Here is a 25,742-nt window from a genome sequence, read left to right on the forward strand (position 1 = left end):
AAAAAAATCGCATGGTATATGGCACAGAGGCAATTATTCCAGTGGTAGCAGTTTTCCAGGTCCCAGGAAGGAGGCATACGGACTACTGCTGGCTTGTTTTTAATTAATAAATCTGTCAAGGATAATGCACTAGGCTGGTGCGCTCTTTTTCTTCTTTTCATTTAACACTAGGACAATCCCATCCTTTGAGAGCAGCAAGGCCGAAATCCATAGTCCTTCTTGAACCCTCGGGACTTTTTAGCCAATACACCTGTGCGCAAGAGTATTTTTTGCTTCTTCGCTTTAAATCAAAGTCAGTGGTTTTGTATTTTGGACAGCTATTTTAGATAAGATAAAATTTCCTTAACATGTCCTGTCAGGGGGGTGGGGGGGGGGTGTACTTGAGGACTGAGGCTGAAAACCACTGCTCAAAAAGAAAATTGAATACTTACCACTCTGAACTGTTACTTTCCTGGTCAGTATATCCATGGCAGCATACGCACAATCCATGCATGTGCTACCGTGAAGGCACCAGGAAAGTAACTTAAAACTAAAAAAAAAAATTAAAAAGGGATTTGTCTAAGACATGTCAATCAGCCTAGTTAAAGTGGAGGTCCACCCTGAAAAAAAAATTGCATTAAAAAACCCTAAAAAAAAGGGAGGAAAAAAAAATGTTTTACTTACGTGAAATGGCTGTTGCTAGGCAGTCCTCCTAATCTGCCTCTTCCTACGCCGCGGTCATCTTCAGTCTTCTCCTCCCCGCGTTGTCTTCTGGGGAATGGGGCGCGGTGTGTTATGGGAACTGTGTGTGTCCCACAACACATCGCGTCCCATTCACAAAGCGCTGCACAACTCGCACATGCGCAGTAAGAAACGGGCAGTGAAGCCGTAAGGCTTCACTGCCTGTTTCCCTTAGTTAGGATGGCAGTGCCGGGAACGAGAGCCGAGGGACGGGTCGCCCGACATCGCGGGTACCCAGGACAGGCAAGTGTGCTTATTTAAAGTCAGCAGCTACAGTGTTTGTAACTGCTGACTTTAATTTTTTTTTTTCCTGGCCGGAATCCCACTTTAAGCTGCAGCTGGGAAATCCGTTGCAAAAGAAAAAAAAAAAAAAAAAAAAAAAAAGAACACACATAAAAGATAAAAAATTTGAAACAATTTTATTGGTCCAAAAAAAAAAAAAAAACAGGACTTGGAAAAGAAGCAAGGAAAGCAAAATACACACATGTATGTTAATTTGAGACACTAACAGAATATGTTTGAGGTTTGACACTTTTGCAGTGTAAATTAACAGGAGTTAAAAGGAGTGCACCCACAAATGGACATCTATTAAGGATTAAAACAACATTAGGCACAACATCTTGAGAAAGAATTTTAAAAATAAGGCAGCACAGACAGTTAAATCAAAGTGAACAGCGTAAAAACAACAAAAATTGGCAACATAAAAAAGATTTCATTGTAAAATAACCACCACCCAAAAAAACCAACAAACCAAAGTAACAAATAAATTGCATAAAAACACATCTGTTTTGCAACATAATAAACAAAATACAAATAGAAAATACATGTGTAAGGCCCCTTTTACACCATTGGACCGTTCAGGTCCGCCTGTCAGTTTTGACGGTGGACCTGAACAGGAGCTCCATGTTAGCCTATGGAGCGACGGATGTCAGCGCAGACATGTCCGCTGACATCCGACCCCGTCCGATCCTCTAAAAGCAGACGGATGGCCCTACGTCTGGATCCGTCGCTGGCGGATCGGGTGAGATCTGATGAAAACGGACGTGCTGTCTATTTTCGTCCGATCCCTCCATAGGCAGCAGCGGCGCTTGACAAGCCCCTCCCCGCTCAGTGAGCAGAGATGGACCTGTCATCCGCTGGCTCAGCGGAGATCAATGGAGAGATCTCCCACTGAGCCGGCGGACCGAGGCGGGCTCCGTGGAAGCGGAGTCTGCCTCGTGTGAATGAGGCCTTAGAGACTCGATAAGGACACCCAAATGTACTCTCTTGCCGGACACACACACAATCTTGGCTCTTTTCAGGGCAAAGTAAAGACTGCTATCTGCAAGCTTTATATAACGTAGGTTTGTGTGCTAATGAGGCAATTGCAAACACATGGACAGTCCATGAAACACACAAAATGCAAGTTCACCCAATGTAGAGAGAACTTAAAAGTGAGTACACGTGTTAAGGATGTCCTTAAATTACTAACCCAAAAAACACACTCTGAGCATGCCCGGAAACATCCAAGTAATGTTCACACACAAAAAGCACCACCAAAAAAAAACAAAAAAAAAGTCCCTGAGCATGCCCAGAACAACCCAAATGCAACTAGCACAAAATAAGCCACCCCCCCGTCCAAAATTAACCACATCATCCAGCATGCACCAAAATTACAGATGGGACAAAACACCCCCCAGTTCAGTTGGGCAACTAAAGAGCCTGACATGTGCAATAGTTATTCAACAAATACCATTGCAGTCTAAGGGAACTGACTTGGCAATTTTACTAGTCCCCACTTAGCTGGCTTATCTTCTAGTTATTGGCCTTAAAATGGGTATGGGGCCCAGGTCCCACACTAAGGGACATATATCAATGTCACCAATTGGACAACCCCTAAAACGAAACAAGGAGAAATGCCTTTAAATATGCCAAATTGCTTAAGGGCCAGTTCACACCAATGCAGTCCAGTGCATATTTTATGCATCAAAAATGCATGAAAATTCGAAAAAATGCATGAAATTGAAAACGGCATAGTTCACACCAGCGCTTGCAGTTCCAGTGCGTTCCAGTTCCAGAAAAAAAAAGTAGAACATGCTGCATTTTTTCTGCACTGGACTGTACTGGAAAGCTGTAAAACGCATCTAAAACGCACTGGAACGCACTTGTCCTTATTTAAGGTTAAGAAAAAAGAGGGTGAAAAAAAGCACTGGACTGCATCAGAAATGCACCAAAAACACAATGGAACGCATCAAAAACGTGCATGCAGAAAAGCACCTGGAACGCGTCCGGACTGCGTTTCTATAGTGTGAACTAGCCCTAAGGGCCAGATCACACTATAGAAATGCAGTCCGGATAGGTTCCAGGTGCTTTTCTGCATGCACGTTTTTGATGCATTCCAGTGCGTTTTTGGTGTGTTTTTGATGCAGTCCAGTGCTTGTTTCCCCCCTCTTTTTTCTTAAGCTTAAATAAGGACAAGTGTGTTGCAGTGCGTTTTTGGCGCATTTAGGTGCGTTCCAGTGCGTTTTTGATGCATTTTATAGCGTTCCAGTACAGTCCAGTGCATAAAAAATGCAGCATGTTCTACATTTTTTCTGGAACTGGAAATGAACTGGAACTGCAAGCACTGGTGTGAACTATGCCATTGAAAACCATATAACCTACTTTCCGTGCATTTTTGATGCAGAAAAAAAATGCACTGGACTGCATGTGGTGTGAACTGGCCCTTAAGGAATAAGGGCCAGTTCACACCATAGAAATGCAGTCCGGATGTGTTCCAGGTGCGTTTCTGCATGCACGTTTTTGATGCGTTCCAGTGCGTTTTTGATGCATTTTTGATGCAGTCCAGTGCTTTTTTCCCCTTCTTTTTTCTTAACCTTAAATAAGGACAAGTGTGTTGCAGTGCATTTTTGGTGCATTTAGGTGCGTTCCAGTGCATTTTTGATGCGTTTTACAGCGTTCCAGTACAGTCCAGTGCAGAAAAAAATGCAGCATGTTCTACTTTTTTTCTGGAACAGGAACGCACTGGAACTGCAAGCACTGATGTGAACTACGCCACTGAAAACCATATAACCTACTTTCCATTTTTTGATGCAGAAAAAAAACGCACTGGACTGCATGTGGTGTGAACTGGCCCTAAAAATTATTTAAAAGTACTCGCGGCTATAATGAAATGTCGGTCTGGCAATACACATAAGAGTTCATTGATAAAAACAGCATTAAGAAAAAAAACTAAATTAAAAACAAAAAAATGTGTGGGGTTCCCCCGAAATTCCATACCAGGCCCTTCAGGTCTGGTATGGATATTAAGGGGAACCCCGCGCCAAAATTTTTAAAAAAATGGCGTGGGGTCCCCCTCAAAATCCATACCAGGCCCTTCAGGTCTGGCATGGATTTTAAGGGGAACCCGGCGCCAAAATTTTAAAAAAATGGTGTGGGGTCCCCTTAAAAATCCATACCAGACCCTTATCCGAGCACGCCACCTGGCAGGCCGCAGGAAAAGAGGAGGGACGAGAGAGCGCCCCCCCCCCCCTGAACCGTACCAGGCCACATGCCCTCAACATTGGGAGGGTGCTTTGGTGTCCCCCCCAAAGCACCTTGTCCCCATGTTGATGAGGACAAGGGCCTCATCCCCGCACCCCTTGCCCGGTGGTTGTGGGGGTCTGTGGGTGGGGGGCTTATCGGAATCTGGAAACCCCCTTTAACAAGGGGACCCCCAGATCCCGGCCCCCCCTTTGTGAAATGGTAAGGGGGTACAAAAGTACCCCTACCATTTCCCCAAAAAAGTGTCAAAAATGTTAAAAATGACAAGAGACAGGAGATCTTCTTTCTTCTATCTTCCTTTGGTTTCTTCATCCATCTTCTTCTTCCTCCGATCCCCTGCTTCTTGCTCCGGGGGTTCTCGTCCGTCATCTTCCTCCGCGGCGTCATCTTCCCTTCTTTTCATCGGGCCACTCCGCATCCATGGGAGGCTCCCGCTGTGTGGCGCTTCTCATCTTCTGACGGTTCTTAAATAATGGAGGGTGGGGCCACCCGGTGACCCCGCCCCCTCTGACGCACAGGGACTTCCCTGAGGCTTTCCCCGTGACACCAGAGGGGGCAGACAGGGAAGTCCCCGTGAGTCAGAGGGGGGTGGGGTCACCGGGTGGCCCCGCCCTCCGTTATTTAAGAACCGTCAGAAGACGAGAAGCATCACACAGCGGGAGCCTCCCATGGAAGCGGATCGGCCCGAGAAGAAGAAGGGAAGGAGACGCCGCGGAGGAAGATGCCAGATGAGAACACCAGAGGAAGAACCAGAAGAAGAAGAAGATGAAGATGAAGAAAGAAACCGAAGGAAGATAGAAGATAGAAGAAAGACGATAGAAGAAAGAAGATGGAAAGAAAAAGCATTTAAATAAAGGAATTGTCAAAAACTGTCTCTTGTCATCTTTAACACTTTTGACACTTTTTTTGTGAAATGGTAGGGATACTTTTGTACCCCCTTACCATTTCACACAGGGGGGAGGGCCGGGATCTGGGGGTCCCCTTGTTAAAGGGGGCTTCCAGATTCCGATAAGCCCCCTGCCCGCAGACCCCCACAACCACCGGGCAAGGGTTGTGGGGATGAGGCCCTTGTCCTCATCAACATGGGGACAAGGTGCTTTGCGGGGGACCCCAAAGCACCCTCCCAATGTTGAGAGCATGTGGCCTGGTACAGTTCAGGGGGGGGGGGGGCGCTCTCTCATCCCCCCTCTTTTCCTGTGGCCTGCCAGGTTGCATGCTCGGATAAGGGTCTGGTATGGATTTTTAGGGGGACCCCACGCCATTTTTTTTTTTTTTGGCGTGGGGTTCCCCTTTTTCTGAATTTAGTTTTTTTTCTTAATGCTGTTTTTATCAATGAACTTTTGTGTTTTGCCGAACCAACATTTCATTATAGCCGCGAAGTGAACCAGCGTAAAAAAAAAAAAAAAAAAAAAAGTCTAGAGGTGCGCCCGTTCAACCTATGCAAATGCATTTACGTTGCTTGACATTTACTAAGATTTTGCCGGTGCACTGAACCAAAGCATTTGAACAAGCGCAAATGCCATTTGAGCATGCGCAGTGTATAAATTCACCTCCCGCAGCTCTAAATGTATTTGCCGGCGCTGCCGGCTTGTCAGAAAAAGACACTTTCTCATTCTATTTTGGCCATATTTGTTACTTGGACAGTTAGTACTACACTTCCCCACATCACCCCACATCACCCCCATAATATTGGCACTTCCAGCTTGTTTAAATTTTAAGTTAAAGATGCCGTGCGCCACGTCTATAGTGGCGTACCGATTACCTCTTCCCGTGCGCTGGGAAGAGAATAGTAAATGGGGGATTGCGCTGTGTTACCGGCGCAAATGCTTTGTAAATACGAAAATGTCATTTGCGCATCGGCGTGCACCGCAAGTCATGGCACAAATGCTTCGTAAATCAGCCCCAATGTCTCCATTCTTCCAAAGCTAACTTTATGGCTAAAAGTTCTCTGTTGCCTATATCATAATTGTGCTCTGGTGGGGAATATTTACGAGACAGGAAGGCACAGGGGTGGATGGCTGCATTTACAGGATCCTTTTGTGACAGTAGGGCCCCCACCCCTACTTCAGATGCATCTACCTCCACAATAAAAGGCAGCTCAGGAACAGGATGGCATAGAATTAGTGCAGAGGTAAAGGCTTTCTTCAACTGAGTGAAGGCTGCCTGGGCTTCAGTAGTTCCATTTAAACTTAGTCTGAGTCTTCCTGGTGAGAGAGGTGATGGGATGTGCAATGGTGGCAAAGTTCTTAATGAATTTCAGATAGAAATTTGCAAAGCCCAGGAAGCACTGAATTGTTTTCAGGCCAGAAGGTGGTGCCTAGTCTAAAATGGCTTGAATCTTGGCTGGATCCATGGTTAGGCCTATGTCAGAGATTAGGTAGCCCAGGAAAGGTACTTGTTTGACATGGAATAAGCATTTTTCAGGTTTAACAAAAAGGGAATGAGCCTTTAATTGGGCCAATACTGAGCAGACGTGCCTCTGATGTGTTTCAAGATTGGGAGAGTATATCAAAATATCATCTAAGTATACAAGCATGAAGCGACCCAACAGGTCACGGAAAATGTCATTCATACAGTTCTGAAAGACAGCTGGTGCATTCTTGAGACCGAAAGGCATGACAAGACATTCGTAATGGCCATCCTTGGTGTTAAAGGCCATCTTCCATTCATCTCCTGCACAGATGCGCACTAGATTATAGGCTCCCCTTAAGTCTAGTTTGGAGAAGATTTTTGCTCCCTGGATTTGGAAGAACAACTCTGTAATGAGAGGAAGAGGATGCCGATTGGGAACAGTTATTTTATTTAGACCTCTGTAATCAACACAAAGCCTTAGTCCCCCATCCTTCTTTGGGACAAAGAAGCATCCTGCTCCTGCGGGAGAAGAGGAGGGACGGATGAAACCCTTAGCTAGGTTTTCCTGGATGTATTCTTGCAAAGCAAGATTCTCTGGCTTAGACAGTGGAAAGATTATCCCTCGAGGAGGTGTAGTGTCAGGCAAGAGGTCAATGGGACAATCATAACTGCAATTAGGGCTGAAACAACTAATCGATTAATCAACAACTAATCGATTATAAAATTAATCGACTACTATTTTCATAATCGATTAATCGGCCAGTAACATAATGGGGTTAAAAAAAACTAAAATGAGCCCTTTATAGTACAAAAAGAGCAAATAATCGCTACTGTAGATATTACTTTCACAGTTCTACAGTAAAAAAATGAACCCCTTACAGTAGTGATTATCTGCTTTTTTTTTTTTTGTACTATAAAGGGCTAATTTTAGTTTTTTTTTAACTCCATTATGTTACTAAACATCTTAGACCTGGTTCACATCTATGTGTTTTTTGGTGCTTTTTTGCAGAAACGCACTGCAGTTCATTCACATGGTTTCCCATTGGACACGTTCACATCTATGCTTTTTTCAGCCGCTGCGTATTTGGAAAGGGTCAAGGACTTTTTTTTTAAAGCAAAAATGGTGCTTTTTTTGTTCAATATACTTCAATGGAGAAGCTGCAGAAAAGCATTTAATGTGTTTTTGCAGCAATTTGTGTTTTTTAATCTGCCCAACAACAATTTGGCCAAAAATGCAAAAACGCAAATTGCCGCAAAATCACGTGCGCAAAAATCAAAATGCACAGCAAAAAGCACTGCAGAAACAGATCAAAAGCAAACTGCATAGGTGTGTACCAAGCCTTATGCTGGCCACACGGATCAATTTTCAGACGAGAATATTCAGACGAAAAATCTTTGTACATTCGCTGAATGAAAGAAAGTTTGAAATTTTCACTTGTTTTTAACATTCTATTTTTAAAATGAATGTAATTTCTGAACAAAAACCACATACACTGTCTGAAAATTCCTTTCACCAAGAAGTTTTCTATTTCCAAATTTTCCCGTCACTGTGGTTGAAAATGAACGTCGATTTGACCCCGCTAACGATTAGAAAATTGAACAAACGTTCTTAAAATGAAATTTTTTTTTGAAGGAAGACAATTGATCTCTGAGTCTGATATTTATCAGATTCACCCTCTAATAGTATGTACAGTATATCTCTTCTCTAACAGTTTATACAGTATATCTCTCCTCTAATAGTATATACTAGGGCTGCAACTAACGATTATTTTCATAATCGATTAGTTGGCCGATTATTGTGTTGATTAATCGGTTAATAACCTTAAAAAAGAGTGTGGTATATAATTTAGTTAATTTGTAAAGTTTTAAAAAAGGGCAATTTATTCCTAAAATGGGGGTCCACCTATCTTATCTTTTTTTTTTTTTTTCTTTTAGTTCATTCACAAACTTTCCTTCTCAGCATTACATACTCACATATTGTGTGTAATATGTCCGCCTGTGTCAGATTTCGTCGGAAAGAATAACTTATATTATTCACTGCAGGCGGTTTCCATCTTCATTGTTTGCATTTGAAGCCCACAAGCATTTATTTCCTGGATGCTGTGAATGCTGTGCTCCCAGCATTCACCGCTCGTTCCCGCACATGCTCAGTGGCATCCTGGGAAGACTGAGACTAGCTCCCAGGAGTCTGGGAGAGGCTAGAAACACGCCTACTCCCACGGGAGGAGAACCAGGAAGTGCAAAGAAGAATAGAAAAATAAAAGGTAATTACGGCGATTTAAATTTTTTTAAACGGCATGTCAGCATCTAGGCAAGGAAAAGAATACATACAGATATTGTTCAAAATTTGGGTGGAACCTCACTTTAAATATCTCTATGCAGTGGTAAATATAAATAACCAACTATAAGGTTAGGCAGCAAAATATTGAATCCACTCTGAGAAAAACAGACAGAAGAAATATAATGTATATACTATTAGAGGAGATATACTGTATATACAATAGAGGAGATATATACTGTATATACTATTAGAGGAGATATACTGTATATGCTATTAGAGGGTGAATCTGGTAAATATCATCAGACTCAGAGATCAAATTTTTTTTATTAAAAAACAAAACAATGTCTTCCTTCAAAAAAAATGTCATTTTAAGATTGTTTGTTCAATTTTCTAATCGTTAGTGGGGTCAAAACGATGTTCGTTTTCAACCACAGTGAAGGGAAAATTTAGAAATAGAAAACTTCTTGGTCAAAGGAATTTTCAGACAGTGTATGTGGTTTTCGTTCAGAAATTACATTCATTTTAAAAACAGAATGTTAAAAACAAGTGAAAATTTCAAACAACATACTTTCATTCAGCGAATGTACAAAGATTTTTCGTCTGAATATTCTTGTCTGAAAATTCATCCGTGTGGCCAGCATAAGGCTTGGTAGACACCTATGCAGTTTGCTTTTACGTTTAGTAACATTAAACATTTTTAACCCCATTTAGTAAATGGGGTTAAAAAAAAAATATTAGCCCTTTATAGTACAAAAAAAGCAAATAATCACTACTGTAAGGGGTTCATTTTATTTTTTACTGTAGACCTGTGAAAGTAATATTTACAGTAGCGGTTTCCTCTTTTTGTACTATAAAGGGCTCATTTTAGTTTTTTTTAACCCCATTATGTTACTGACCGATTAATCGATTATGAAAATAGTAATCGATTAATTTCATAATCGATTAGTTGACGATTAATCGATTAGTTGTTTCAGCCCTAGTATATACAGTATATCTCTTCTGTCTGTTATTCTCAGAGTGGATTAGATATTTTGCTCCCTAACCATATAGTTGGTTATTTATATTTACCACTGCATAGAGATATTTAAGAATATTATATAAAATATATATTTGAGATATGGAAGAATAAATTGTCTTTTTTTAAAACTTTACATATTAACTAAATTATACACCACACTCTTTTTTTTAAGGTTATTAACCGATTAATCGATTAATCGAAACAATAATCGGCCAACGAATCGATTATGAAAATAATCGTTAGTTGCAGCCCTAACTGCGATAAGGAGGTAAAGCGTCAGCAATCCCTTTAGAAAACACACCCCAAAAGTCCTAATAACAAAGCGGAATCTGTTCCATTCCCACTTGACAGGTAGCAAGTCGAACAGGGTGCTGGATGCATTTTTTTTTACACTGATTGGACCAAGCCAGAATTTTTCCTGTTTGCCAGTTAATTACGGGATTGTGCTTCTGAAGCCAAGGAAGGCTTAGGTTCAAAGAAGTGGATGGAGAGTCATTGACAAGACATGAAATCTTCTCCCAATGCAAGGCCCCCAATTGTAACTGGAAAGGGTTGGTGGATTGGAGCACTAGATCAAGTGAGAGGGGCCGATTATCCACGGAAATCAGGTGGACTGGGCAATCTAGAGCATGAGTTTCCAAGGACAAAGAGGTAATCAGAGTCTTATAAATAAAATTCTCAGTGGCTCCAGAATCTACAAAGGCCAGCAGTTCATGAGCCCCTGTCCCAAAGTGGATGACAGCGGGTAAAAGTATACGATTGTCCTCCTGGGGAGATGAAAGCAGACCTAAGGTGACTTCCCCGCAATCACCTAGGTCCTGGAGTTTCCCAGACGTGTAGGGCACGAACAGAGCATTTGACCCTTGAGGCCACAATATAACCAGAGTCACTTGTTACGCCGGCATGTGTGTTCCTGGGCAGATAATAGGGTGGAGCCTAACTGCATAGGTTCTTTGTCAGATCTGGCACTGGAGGTGGAATAGTCAGGTGGCAAGGGAGGTATATAGTTTGCCACAGCCGTAAGTTACGCAGGGTTGATTCTGCAGTAGCAGCACGATCTGGATCATCATATAGCAACCCGAGGGCTTCAAAGAAGGCATCTATTGTTAGCAGGGCTGGATGGTTTGGTTCCAGGTTAAAGGCCCAAGCCTGGGGGGTCACCCTGTAGTAGAGAAATAATGATTTAAACCTTCTGAGTTTCAGGGCCAGACGAGGGTGGCCTTAACTTGAAATATAATTTGCAGCTGTTTTTAAAATTGCAAAACCCTTTACGGTCACCAGAAAACCGGTCAGGCAAAGAAATTTTTGGTTCAGATGGAGTTTTTGTAGCAGTGGTAGTAGAAGGAGATTGTACCTTGGTGAGCTCTGTGGCCATTTCCTGAACTTGATGGGATAAACGGCAAAGTTCCTGTGCAAACAACTGAGCCTGCTCAGGATCCATGATAGGTTTCCCTTTTTATGTATGGCTCGTGATAATGTCAGGCTAGGAGCAGCTAACAGGTAACAGTTCAGGTGTGCTGATTATGCAGAGTTCAAAGAACAAGAGCACATACCATGAGCAGGTCTAAGCAGAGCAGGTCAACTAGGACTTGTAGTTCACCACTACAGATGAAGGTAGATGTTTGCTGGACCTTGTAGTTCACCGCTGCAGATGAGGCTAGATGTTAACTGATGCTTGTAGTTCACCTCTGCAGATGAAGGTAGATGTTAGCTGGTGCTTGTAGTTCACCGCTGCAGATGAAGGTACTACAGTAGAATCAGGCAAAGCGTAGTCTAGGCAAGCTGGGTCATACACAGGTAGATCAGAGTCCAAACGGTACCGAATCAGAAGTGAGCAAGCGGGGTCAAACAAGCCTGGTTATACACGAAATACACAGAGCAGATATCAGCTCTATCAAACAGTGGCACACAAAGGTAAACTCTATCATGAGCACTGATTGAATGCTGATACAGGTGATTTAAAGGTGAGCTGGCCAATCACTGTTGTTTCTCAGGCAAAGGGTGTGTCAGGTGAATTGTGCTGGGTCCTAAAGGAATCCTAGTAATGACAGGTCTTCACAACAACCCCTGGTGGCTCCGAGTCGTATGGCTGTCTGACAGCCAGTAAACTGGAACAAATGGAGGAGGGCCAATGCCTCATCTGTGAGGAGATAATACTTCAGGCCCTAAACAAGGGGATGAGGGGCCAACTCACAACTAAAAGCCACCTGTGTGAGTTGGACCATACTACTCCTCCACCACCTCCAGCAACACCTCCAACACCACAGCAGCCTGGAAGGAAGTGTGAAAGGAAGTGTTGAGAGTGATGGCCTGGGTTTGGTGTGGTCTGGCAAAAGACACAGGCTGTTGTAAGACCACGGCCTCGGGACATATATGTCATCTGCTGCTGCTCCAGTTCTCTCAGAGTCCTGGACCGTATTGTGCTCCCTATTAGATGGACTCCACAGGTTACCAATTTGGCCTGTCAAATAATTGATGTCTGCCCCGGGGTACAAAGGTTTCACCAATTCCAAATGTTTCTCCAGCGTTGCCTTCCTCTTTATTTTTTTAGGACCCCTAATTAATTTTAAATTTTTGTTTTGACAAATACTTGGCTATGTGTTATACTTCAAAAAGGACAGTTTGTGAGTAGGCAGGTACATTTCAAAAATACAATGTCAAATTAACAAGGGACACCAACACCAACCAACCTATTTGAGGTAAAAAAATGCTAAGATAATAATGGTGTTGTGATAACTTGACACACAAAACGACAAAAAAATATTATGGAGATCACTATAAAAAAAAAGGTTATAAAAGATCTGGAGAAATACAAATTACAAAAAAGGAGATCATAAAAAAAAATATATTTTTCTGGAGATCTTGATAAAAAAACAAAATAAAAACAAAGATTATTCATGAGATCACGAGAAATAATAAAAAATCAGTTTGTCAGAACTCTGTGTGAATATCAGCAGCAAAGCAACTTCATTATTCTAGCATTATAAAGAAGAAGAGAATGTGCTGCATTGAAAGATTTCAAAATTTGCAGCTTGACGAATGTGCTATCTTCATTACGAACGCTAGTTTTACAAGACCGAGCGCTTCTCTCTCGTACTTGATTCTGAGCATGCGTGGACTTTCTTGCGCGGACTTGTGTACACAAGATCGGACTTTCCGACAACAAAGTTTTGTTGTCGAAAAATTTGAGAACCTGCTCTCAAACATTTGTATGCGGAAATTCCGACAGCAAATGTTCGATGGGGCATACACAAGGTCAGACTTTCCGACAACAAGCTCACATCTAACATTTCTCGTCGGAAAGTCTGATCGTGTGTACGCCGCATTAGGGGGCTGACACCAGTACTGCATTTTCTGCCTTGAAATACATTTTAAGGGTACGCTTCTGGCCAATATGGTAGGGATGGAACCCCCTTTGTAGAGGAGAAAATGGGAAAAAGATGTGGGAGACATCTCTGAACCGCAGTGGAACAGAATTTTGGAGCTGGCCTCACTGGTCTTGCTGTACCCTTCTCAGAGGATGTCACATTTGTTCTTACTATATCCGAAGTTGTTCCGTTATTGGACGGTGGTGACGGGAATCATCGACTGGGCGTTTGGTACTTCCACTAAGTTGGAGGCAAAACATTGCCTACTGGGATTGGTGGAGGGAGAGGGGAAACCAGGAACCCAGAAACAACCAGCTAGCAGTCATGAGATGCTTATTTCAAGCTAGGAACCTGATCGCCCGGAGATGGCAGTCGGTGTCACCACCGTCCAGTGAGGAATGGATAAATAATATGAACGGGGTAATTCTCAAGGAGAAATCAGTATACATAAGACAAGGGGCACTAAAGAAATATGACCTGATTTGGAAACCCTGGTGGGAAGCAAGAGGGATTAATGTGTAAATTTTATCAATGTAGAAAAACATGAAATCGACGGGAAGTGACCTAAAAGAAAATAGATTATGAGAGATCAATAGATGAGTGAATAAGAGGTATGGTTGGAGTTGTGAGGGCGAAGTGAATGGGTGGGGAACCTAAATAGAAATAGAACCTTAGACAGGCTCCTTTGTAGGATGCCCAGTCCAACCAGGCAACCATTACATACATTGTTTAGTTAGGGAGTGGAAGTACTGGGGAAGGAGGGTGGGCCCCTGGAGGAAATGTCTGTTTTGTTATATTGTGTTTTAATCAAGAAATATTTGAATAAAGAAATAAAAAAAAAAAGCTTCTGGCCAGGGCTGAAACTGGGGGGGGGGGGGGGCAGGGGGGGGGTGAATGAGGGGGACTCCGCAGCTGGTACTGATCCTCCTGCAGCAGCTGAAAAGCCGCTTCTCCTCCTCTACCCTACACTAGCATTCAGCTGCTGCAAGAGGAAAATACAGGTGTCGGTACCTGTATAAGCTGACATAGCTGTCTCTTCTGTTCCTGCCCCTTCTTCAGCTGACAATGCCTTCTGCTCCTCTGCCCCCCCTTCTCTGTTCTCCCTGCAACACTCACCTTCTCTCCCTGGCTAGCCGTGCAGTGCGGGCTGAATAATAACAATATCCTCAGCACGGAGAAGCTCATCATATGATCCAGAAGCCAGCCACACAAAATTGTAACATAATCTTCCCCAGTACTCATTTTCCTGCTCTTTCTTTCCCCGCCCTCCAAGCTGTCTGCTGTCGTGGGGAAGCTAGATGGAGAGCGGAGGAAGGAAAGAGCAGGAGAACGAGTGCCAGGGAAGATTATGTTACAATTTTGTGTGGCTGTCTTTCGGATCATACGATGAGCTTCTCTGTGCTGAGGATATTGTCATTATTCAGCCCGTACAGCACAGCTAGCCAGGGAGAGGAGGTGAGCATTGCGGGGAGACCAGTTAAGGGGGGGCAGAGGAGCACGGGGACCAGAGGAGCACAGGGGACCAGAGGAGTACAGGGGGGCCAGAGGAGCAAGGGGGTACCAGAGGAACACGGGGGGGCCAGAGGAGCACGGGAACCAGAGTAACATGGGGGGGCCCACCAGAGGAGCACGGAGGACCAGAGGAAAACAGGGGGGCCAGAGGAGTACGGGGCACCAGAGGAACACAGGGGGGGCCAGAGGAGTTGGGGGGACAAGAATAGCACAGGGACCAGAGGAACATGGGAGGGGCCTGAGGAGTTTGGGGGGACCAGAGTAGCACAGGGACCAGAGGAACACAGGGGGGTCAGAGGAGCACAGGGGGTCCATAGGAGCACAGGGGACCAGAGGAACATGGGGGGAAGAACAGTTTGGGGGGACCAGAGGAACACAGGGGGGCTAGAGGAGCAAAGGGGGGCTAGAGGAGCACAGGGGGGACCAGAAGAGCATGGGGAACCAGAGGAACACAGGGGGTAACCAGAGGAGCACAGGGGGAACCAAAGGAGTTTGGGGCGACCAGAGAAGCAAGGGGAATCAGAGGAGCAAGGGGAGAACCAGAGGAGCATGGGGGACAGTTAGCCAGGGAGAGGAGGTGAGCACTGTAGGGAGACCAGATAAGGGGGGCAGAGGAGCACGGGGGACCAGAGAAGCACAGGGGGGCCAGAGGAGCAAGGGGGTACCAGAGGAACATGGGGGGCCAGAGGAGCATGGGAAGCAGAGTAACACGGGGGCCAGAGGAGCACGGGGACCAGAGGAACACGGGGGGGGGCAGAGGAGCACAGAGGGGACCAGAGAAGGGGGCAGAGGAGCACAGAGGACCCAAGGAGCACAGGGGGACCAGAGAAACACAAGGGGGTCCTGAGAAGTTTGGGGGGACCAGAGGAACACAGGGACCAGAGGAACACAGGGGGGACCAGAGGAGCACAGGGGACCAGAGGAACACGGGGGAAGAGGAGTTTGGGGGGACCAGAGGAACACAGGGGGGCCAGAGGAGCATAGGGGGGACCATAAGAGCACGGGGAACCAGAGGAGCACAGGGGGGACCAAAGGAGTTTGGGGGGACCAGAGAAGCAAGGGGAACCAGAGGAGCAAGGGGAGAACCAGGAGAGCATGGGGGAATCAGGAAGCACAGGTTGGGCCAGAGGAACACAGGGGGAATCATAGGAGCACTGGGGGGCCAGAGGAGCAATGGGGTACCAGAAGAGCAAGGTGGGAACCAGAGGAGCACAGGGTGGACCAGAGGAGCACGGAAGGGGACCAGAGGAGCACAGGAGGGACCAGAGGAGCATGGGGGACCAGAGGAATAGAGGGGACCAGAGGAGCATGTGGGGGACCAGAGGACCACGGGGGAGGGGACCGATTCTTTGCCCCGAGTGAAAGAATGTCTAGCTTCGCCACTGCTTCTGGCAGTGTTTGGCAAAATTGTTGCAGAGAATTGAGGATCTCAGGAAACTAGACAGAAGCCACTACAACCAGGTCTACTCACATGTAGTGCTGACCATGCCCCTCCTCCCCCTTGCGTTTTCTTATGCTGACTTACACTTTTGCCTAGTTGCTCAAACTTGGAGGCCCAGTTATGGCTCCAATAGATCAGACAGACATCTCAGAAAACCACAATTTATTTGTTGCTTGGACAAAGTAGCTCAATTACCGGAATAGCTTTTTTATTGAATAGAGTTGTTATTTTACACTAACCGCAGTTTCATCTACTTTTCATTCCGTCTCCAGCACCAAGCTTATTTTATTGAGCCACTCTGTATTACATCATCTGTAAACTTAACACAGCAACCTCTGATTATGACAGCTTTGCAACGACTTTTAAACCATACCAATATCTTCTGAAGAGCAGCAACCAGAAAATTACATTTCATGACATCCTTAAAGAAAATGCTTCTTAAATAATTGCATGGGAGAATATCAGTGTTATATACAATCCTATATTTCAAACTGTTCAGTTAGAAGACAAAAGCCACCGAACGTGGCACCAGGCTAAAAGCTACAATTAGCCCAGTAATGAATACAAAATAGATTGATATGACAAAAAATGCTGTCTATAAACTAATATAAAGTTTAACGTTTTGGAAGGATGTGGAGATTTAAATGACAGTTCTATTATTATCTGGGGTTGTTTTCCTATTCTAGGTAGGGAAATAAAACAGCTATTTCCATATCATTACAGAATACAATAATTTCAGTAAGCCATGAAGGTCATATAAGATGAATAAATTAATGTATATGATGAAACAAGAAAATATTTGCTAGACATAATACCTGGTAATAATTAATGTTCTGACTCTGTAGTAGACAAGAATTAAGCAGTATCACATCACCCATGCCTAATCTCATGTTACCACCCATACTAGAATTCCAAGGAAGCAGAGTGAATGTTAGTAGTTGATGCGTTCTGTTACCTTACATGACAGGGAAAATCAACAGGTTTACATTTATCAAATCTTAATAGGAAAACTGCGCCAATGTCAATATGGTGCTTCAAAATAACAGTGTAAAACAACAAAGAATGACAGTGCAAAGCAGTGACTTAACCTTATGATATCAGCACAGTAAAACACATATAAATCAAGAAAGTCACGCTACATGTAAGTTAATCAAGAAAATTGCAATATAATAAATAGAGTCCACATGGAATGGTGAAAAATATCAAAAACAATCTTCTTTAACCACTTGCCGACCAGCCGCCATCATTATACTGCGGCAGGTTGGCACGGCTGCGCAAACCAGGGTAGGTGTACGTCGGCTGCTTTAAGAGCCATAGGGGGCACGCCCGGCGTGACGCCAGAGCCAATGCATGTGGCTGGTGGTCGCGATGTCTACCAGTGACCCGCGATAGCTCCTCAGAGAGCCAGAAAGGTGATCTGTCAATGTAAACAGACAAATCCTGTTCTGTCAGGGAAGTAGAGAAAGATCTGCTGTTCCTAGTGATCAGGAACAGCGATCTCGCTCTACTCCCAGTCAGTCCACTGCCCTCACAGTTAGAAACACCTCCCTAGGGAACCCCTTGATCACCCCCTAGTGTTAACCCCTTTTCTGCCAGTGACATTTATACAGTAATCAGTGGCTATTTTTAGCTCTGTATAAAAGTCAATGGTCCCAAAAAAGTGTCAAAAGTGTTCGATCTGTCCGCTGCAATGTCGCAGTCCCGCAAAAAATTGTTGATCACCTCCATTACTAGTAGAAAAAAATGAATAATAAAAATTCTATAAATATATCCCCTATCTTGTAGACGCTATCATTTTTGCACAAACCAATCAATATACGCTTATTGCGATATGTAGAAGAATACATATTGGCCTAAACTGATGAACACATTTTTTTGGGGATATTTATTATAGCAAAAAATAAAAATTGCAGAGGTGATAAAATACCACCAAAAGAAAGCTCTATTTGTGGGAAAAAAAGGACATGAATCTAATTTGGGTACAACGTCGCACATCCGCGCAATTGTCAGTTAAAGCGACGCAGTGCCGTATCGCAAAAAATGGCCTGATCAGGAAGTGGGTAAGTCCTTAAGGGGCTGGAGTGGTTAAAAGTTCAGAGCTCAAACACCTCAAGTGAAAAAGACTTTTGTGAATACCACCACCTCTGATAATAAGGGCGCTTACCAGATCTTATTGACCTTCTATCTCTAGAAAGGTCAAATGAGGATTAATTACAACCATCGGTGAGATGTTGTATGCCCTTCTATGGAACTTGGACTGTCTCTCCTTAACTCCTCCAGACCAGCCACATCAATTCACATGGACCGATGTATAAAGGGAAAGAAATGCTCGCGCTTCCAGGGTCAGTGTAAATGTGATGACATTAGCGCGTAGCTATACATTTATGCTGCCCTCCCCAGTAGTATATACCTTCCTTTTGACACCCCACAAACTCAAGAAACTGAAGCCCTGTGTATCTACTGAATCACCATAGATAGAGCTTGCATGGGGCTGAAAACTGTCGTTCCACCCCAATGGGACATTACTTGGCAAATCCATAGGTGTCAGCAATATCACTTGAGAGAAAAGGGTAAGTTCATAGGCGTGCGCGCAGTGTGTGCCAGGTGCGCCCAGGCACACCCTAATCACCCTGTGCTGCACAGATTCCCCCTACTGCCCTGGCTCCCTCTCCTTCCCCCCGCAGTACTTTCGGCTTCCCTCTTCTCCTCTCTCACCGGCTGTTGCTGTGGGGATGTTTTAGGATTAGTGGGAGAAGGCGCTGTTAAATATGTAATTTATTGTGTGTGTAGTGTGTGTAGTGTTTGTTAGAGCTTGGGGTGCACACCCTAGTGCAATAGGCTGCGCACACCTATGCAGTTCAGCATGGATTTTAAAATTAAAAATAAGCACACCAGTCATAAATTAGTGCTATTAAAATGTTTTATATTGATCAGAATCCCAAAACGATACCTCTCACATGTGTACAGATAGAGATAGTGGCGCTAATATAAATTGTGTAAAATAACGAGTCAGAGCAGCATGATTCCTACGACCCTCTAATTATACATAAAAATAATAGTATCATGAAAAAAAATATTTTTATCATTAAAAAAAATAGCATGAAAAAAAAAATTGTGTAACCATGCAACCATGTGGGGCGTGGTTACACGGTATTCCATCGCAATGTCTGAGGAGGACTACACCGATCGGATAGCTGGGCCTTAGAAGGTTGGGTGAGAGATACACCAGATCACACTTCAGGTCCGCTGTGACCACGGTGCACCATTGGATCACGGATCCTGTTGCTTGCTGTGCTTGCTGTGGTTTTGTTTAAAGGCTTTTTTGTTTCAGTTTAAAAGTGAGTGTAACCATTGAAGTGTGTTTGGAGTGATTTTAATAAACCTGTCAAAATGGTATCACGCTATGTGGAGCACTTTATTCATTTTTTCACATATGGAGCTGGCTTGATTGGAGTCATGGTTCATCACATGCAACCCAGGTGTGGTTCAATTGCTGTTTTGCCGAACACGAGAGTGGGAGGCTATACAATCTGGTGAGTTCGCTCTTCAGAGGGAGTGGTGTCACTATCACGGTGGTGTGGTGGAAGAGTAGAAGATTTATCACACAAGAAGGTTGAAAAACAACTGTTGAGCTTGATCTTTCAATTCTTGTAATTTATTATCTATAGTGACACTTTTCACTGGGTGTTAAAAAATATTTTTTTAATGATAAAAATAATTTTTTTCATGATACTATTATTTTTATGTATAATTAGAGGGTCATAGGCATCATGCTGCTCTGATTCATTATTTTACAACTTATATTAGTGCGACTATCTCTATCTGTACACATGTGAGAGGTATAGTTTTGGGATTCTGATCAATTTACGTTTTTATTTAAGTGGCAGCTTTTTTCACTGTACACTGTGTATGTACACACATTTTGTATTCATTTACACATCTTTTATATAGCTTTGCACTTTTCTTTGGCGCAGTGGAGTAAGAGGGATTCAGGGGCGGCTTATTTGTATATTTCTTGCTACAAACCATTAAAATGTTTTATAGTATAGGGTGTCCCAGAATTATTAATGCCTTTTGACTAATATACCATCCAGGCAACTAGACTTTTCATACAGGGTGCTCACGCGTGTCAGCCTTTCTCAGTATGAGGGTTACTGCAAAAAAAAAAACCTGTACAGATCCATTATAAACTATACATTGAATTATATTTAACAAAATGTATAGAGTGAAAATAAAAAAAAAAACAGTTCTCCTTAGCTTCTGCTATAAAACTTTTCAAATAAACAATTTTTGTTCCGAAATGTAGCCCAAGCTGTATTCTGCTACATTTCTTTGGCAAAAATAACTTGTAATCTCCTGACCTGGAGTGCCAGGACAGTAGACACACCTACAAAATGACCATGTTTTGCAGAATATACACCCCATGGTATTTCTTAAAGGGCACGGTGAGTCTTTTGAAGATTACATTTTTTTTCTACCACAAGCCTTTGGAAAATGTGGCAATAAAATGAAAACTTATTTTTTTTTTTTACATAAAGTTGTAAAGTAATAAGATATTCCTAACACGGAGTATGGGCATAGTTAGAATTATACCCCAAAACACATTCTGCTTCTCTTCCTGAGTATGTGGATACCACATGTGTGAAACTCTGTCAATGTTTAGACTGATTATGTACCAGACATCTCAAAAATCAGCCAACTTTGTACAGTGTCAAGGAATATAGCTTAGTGCAACATCGCCTATGCAGTCCCCATTCCTATAAGCCAAGCAAGCCAAGCTTACTGGTACATATGAATGCCATGTTTAGTGGCCATGGGGGTACAGGCTGAACAAAAGGTAAATAAAATATTTATTTTTGTTCCAGGAGTCCCTGCTAAGACAGTTGTCACTGAAACAAGTGTCCCTATTGAAAGATGTCCCTTCTTTTTAGAAACAACTCAACAGTTGGATTTCCCCTCACTTCCTGTCCTGGTGACAGTTGTCAGGACACAGACAACAATAAAAACGTTACAAGGATTCTAACGCCTTACCTCTCTACTCAAAACCTGACTTGGCTTTAGAGACTCTGTAGATTTCAACATGGCATGTTCACCAATTATATAGGTTACACAATTTTTAATAACAGTGGTAGTTTCCTTAAATTAAAAAAAAAACAAAAACAACAGTTTCTTCTTATGTTTTCTCAGGTGGTATATGTATAAAATGAGAATATTTATTTTAGCACATAATATATTCAAACTTAGATTCTGGGAACTACTGGTAAGTCTGACTTTGCTAGTACAGTACTTTATCGATCATAATTTTAGCATGGATTCAACTAAATGGCACTAAAATAATAAGATCAATTGTCTGTAATGTTATGTATACACCATGTGCATATTACGTTGGCTTCATTTTATTTACATAATAATCAGAAGCTAATTAAATGATCCAGATTAAATCTTGCCGTGATACACATGTGCGCTTGTTCACCAGTTTGTCTCTAGCGCCAATAATGCATTATGTATGGATCTTTATTCTTGTGAGAAATTCATAAAATGTCAATTATTTATAATTACTCTCATCTCCATCTGAATATACTTGCAATTACTTTGTGTGTGTGTTTTTGTGTTATTAAGCTTTGCTCCTTGTTAGATCAATTTGATCAATGAAAGTATTGTATACACAGCACAATTAACATCTGCTTTATACAGCTTTTTGTACAAGTTTACACCGTTATTGTGTTTCATTTTGTTATTGTGTTTAGTTTTCATTCATAACCTCCTATTGACTTCTTTCTTTTGTTTGACATTCATAGTAGTTGTAATCTTCTGCTTGCTGCTACTTAAAGTGTTAATAAACCCAGGACCCTGCATTGACTATATCTATAGTGACTATATTGACACATCAGTAGTATATAGCAGTCATGTGACTTCTATCAGTGTCCAGCCAAGCACTGGTTAAAACTTGTAGGAGGAGTTTTCATTCTCCTCTGACTGCCCTATGAGGCTGCATGACCCCTGACCCTCTGTCTGAACAGTGCTGATTGGCCCTGTGCTGATCACATGAACTCTCCCCCCCCAAAAGATTCTCTAGCAATACACACCAAACTGAGCATGTGCAGAGTGCCTCTTAGGGCCCTGTTCTATCAGCAGATGGATTGGGGACAGTAAAAGAAGGGGTGGATCAGAGAAGTCAGGATCAAACAGCCTTTTTACACAATGCGGAGGAGTAACCTCTTAGGTACTACAGTGAGTATAACAAGCATGCTTTACGGCATATACAGATTGATTTTGGTTTAATAACACTTTAAATGCTGCTGTTAAATGTTATTTTTGTCCCACCATGTAAGTAACAATGTAATCATCAATCAGCATCATAATAGGAGCTGTTGCTAATTTGTTTTGGAAGATGCCGGCGTAATATCTTCATTCATGCATTAGTACTGTGATTTGCAGATCTGGATCAAGCACAAAGCCTTTGACATGTCAGAACATCTGACATGTTTAAAGTGGCTGTAAATCTTTATATACCATATACTTCGGTGGTGGTAATTTTCTTCGGGGGGGGCGGCAAACAGTTCTATTAGTAAACCATGCAAATGACAGACAAACCAGAGATCAGTGAGACACCACACTTGGAGCTTTGGATGCAGGCTAGTACACCACTTACAACCACTTTAAGAAGCAGTGATCAGATGTTCTAAAAGTATCAGCTCTAAGAATTCTATATGTCCAATTCATCTATGATTTGCAAAAAGGTGGAACCTACAGAAAATCTGCCGGCTGGGATGATGGTGTTAAGTACAAATTTTGCAGCTGCAAATGATTGTCTGGGTACAGCCATCAACACTAGAAGCAAAAAAAAAGAAACAGCGCACAGATCTCATGCAATACGGTTAATGTACTGTATTCAACATATTAAACCTCAGGGTCCATGATGCATCAGGAGTTTGTTATTGATCTGCTGTAAAGCATGCTGTCAGTTATTAGACTCTAGTGTAAATATTGTCATATGTGGGGGCATCAACAACTGAGTGCTTGAAAATAACAGAGAGCAGTGGTTCAGGGCTTCCCGCTGGAATGAGAGAGTCAGGGAACAGTGGTGGGGGGTGGTGAGAGGGGGTCCCTTATGAGCCCTGTAAAAGTGATCAGGTGGCTGTAGAGCTGCGCAGATCATTTTTTAAGTACAGCCCATCACTGACCCTTTCACACTGGGGCACCAATAAAGCGCCTCTCAAGCCACCCCAGTGTGAAAGCCCGAGTGCTTTCACACTGGGGCGGTGCACTTGCAGGATGGGAAAAAAAGTCCTGCAAGCAGCATCTTTGGGGCGGTGCGGGATCGGTGTATACACTGCTCCTCCTCCGCACCTGCAATTGAAATCAATGGGCAGCGGCGTTTTGTGGGTGCTTTTAACCCTTTATTTGGCCGCTAGTGGGGGTTAAAAGCGCCCCACTAGAGGCCAAAAACCGCTAACGCTCCCCCGCCCCAATGTGAAAGTAGTTTTAATGCAAGGATCAGGGCAGCTTCAGCCATGATCCTGGCATAACCTCTTCCAACTGATTATGTAGGAGTACCTCCGAAGGACTGCAAGAGGATGAAAAGGTATGACTGTGCATATCCAGGGGTTAGATAAAAACTTTTGGACCTTCAAAAACTGCAAACTTGAAGATGAACAGTAAATGAACCACAACACAAGACACATCAGAACTCGTTCAAAATGTTGTAGATTTTGAGAGGTTTTCTATTCTAAAATATGATATTAATTAATTAATGTAACAAACAACCAATAGACACAACTCAAGTAAGTGGAGATCACATTTTCCTGTCACATCTACATTTCCTGTCGCATGTTTCCTGTCTAGCCACTTCCCACCCATAGAATGTCATATGATGTCCTTAGGTTGAAGTGGTGATATCTGAATGATACCTGCAGCTACAGGCATCATACAAATATCTTTGTTTTCAGCCAGCGACTCCCTCTAATATAAAAGCCATCCTAGCAGCTATTTAGCCACTGGATTGCTTTTACAGGCAGCGGAAGGACCCTCCCACCACCACCACCTTCCAGTGCCTTCCCGGGCTTTCCTAAGCGATCGGGAAGCCGGATAATGGATCCGGCGGCGGCAGATTACCATAGAGGTAAAAGCAGAGATCGATTTTTTTTTTTTTTTATCTCATGCTTTTCAGGGTAGAGGAGATATCTGAGGTCTTATTGACCCCAGATGTCTCCATAAAGAGGACCTGTCATGCCTTATTTCTATTGTTATTATTATATTATTATTAAGGAATGCTTACATTTCTTGTAGTAGGAATAAATAGTGATCAAAAAAAATAATTTAAGGGACAGTGTAAAAAAAAAAAAAAAACATAATAAAAAAAACGTAAAGCGCCCCCCCCACAGAAGCGAACGCATACATAGATTGCGCCCGCAAATGTAAATAGTTTTTGCACCACATGTGAGTTATCGCCAGAAATGTTAGAGCAAGAGCAATATATCTAGCACTAGACCTCCACTGTTGCTCTAAACTGGTATCCTGTAAACATTTTTAAGGCGTAGCCTATGGAGATTTTTAAGTACCAAAGTTTGGCGCCATTTCACGTGTGTGTGCAATTTCAAAGCACGTTAGGTATTTATTTACTCATCTTTTATATTTTACCAAAAAAATTGGGTTATACAGTGTATATTGTGTTTCTTTGCATTAAAATTAATTAAAACGTATTTTTACTAAAAAAAAATACCTTTGAAAAATTGCAGTGACTTAACAAATTGCTACAACCTCCATTTTATTCTCTAGGGTCTGAGTAATTTTCTATTAAAAAAATGATGATTTTTACATGTAGGAGAGGAATGCCAGGACATATGTTAACGTAATGTATTTACCTTATAAATGGAAATCAAGCATAAATGACTGTGAATGAACATTAACCCCTTCCAGATGGATGACGTAATTAATTTGCCATGATTTTTCAAATGGTTTGTGATGGGTGACAATAATTCAAACGAAAAAACTTTGAGTGGAGATCATATGTTTCCCATCTAGAGTGGAGCTCCAGTCTGCAGCTAGACCCCTCTCTCCTAATGCTATCATAGCTCAAAGAATAATGTCTGGAGTTCCAGTAACCAGGCGATATGTTGAGAGGGCAGGGAATAATCAAGTCATGGCTGCCAAGTCAAGAGGAACTTATTGTCGTGTCATTTAGAATAGCTATCAGCTTCTCATTAACGAATATGCTGTTTTAATGTATATAATGTATGCAGCTCTTAACTTCAAGGAAGTTGAGGGATGGAGATTTCCACATCTGGGAATTGGTCTGTTTAGTGATTTCAAATTATTGGAGATAAGTGTGAAGAGAAATATAAAGAAGAGGAGACCAATACAAAGTACAACATCAGGTACATCTAGCAGGGTCCACAGAGATGAACCCTGCCCAGAATATAGCTGGATTAGTGGGACAGTTTTGGCCACTTTGTTTGAGCCCCGTATTAATTTGAATACCGGGAGCTGTAGGGAGCACAGGATATAAGCTGTAGCTAAATAAAGGGG

The sequence above is a fragment of the Aquarana catesbeiana genome, linkage group LG02 (assembly GCF_042186555.1).
Source record: "Aquarana catesbeiana isolate 2022-GZ linkage group LG02, ASM4218655v1, whole genome shotgun sequence".
NCBI lineage: Eukaryota > Metazoa > Chordata > Amphibia > Anura > Ranidae > Aquarana > Aquarana catesbeiana.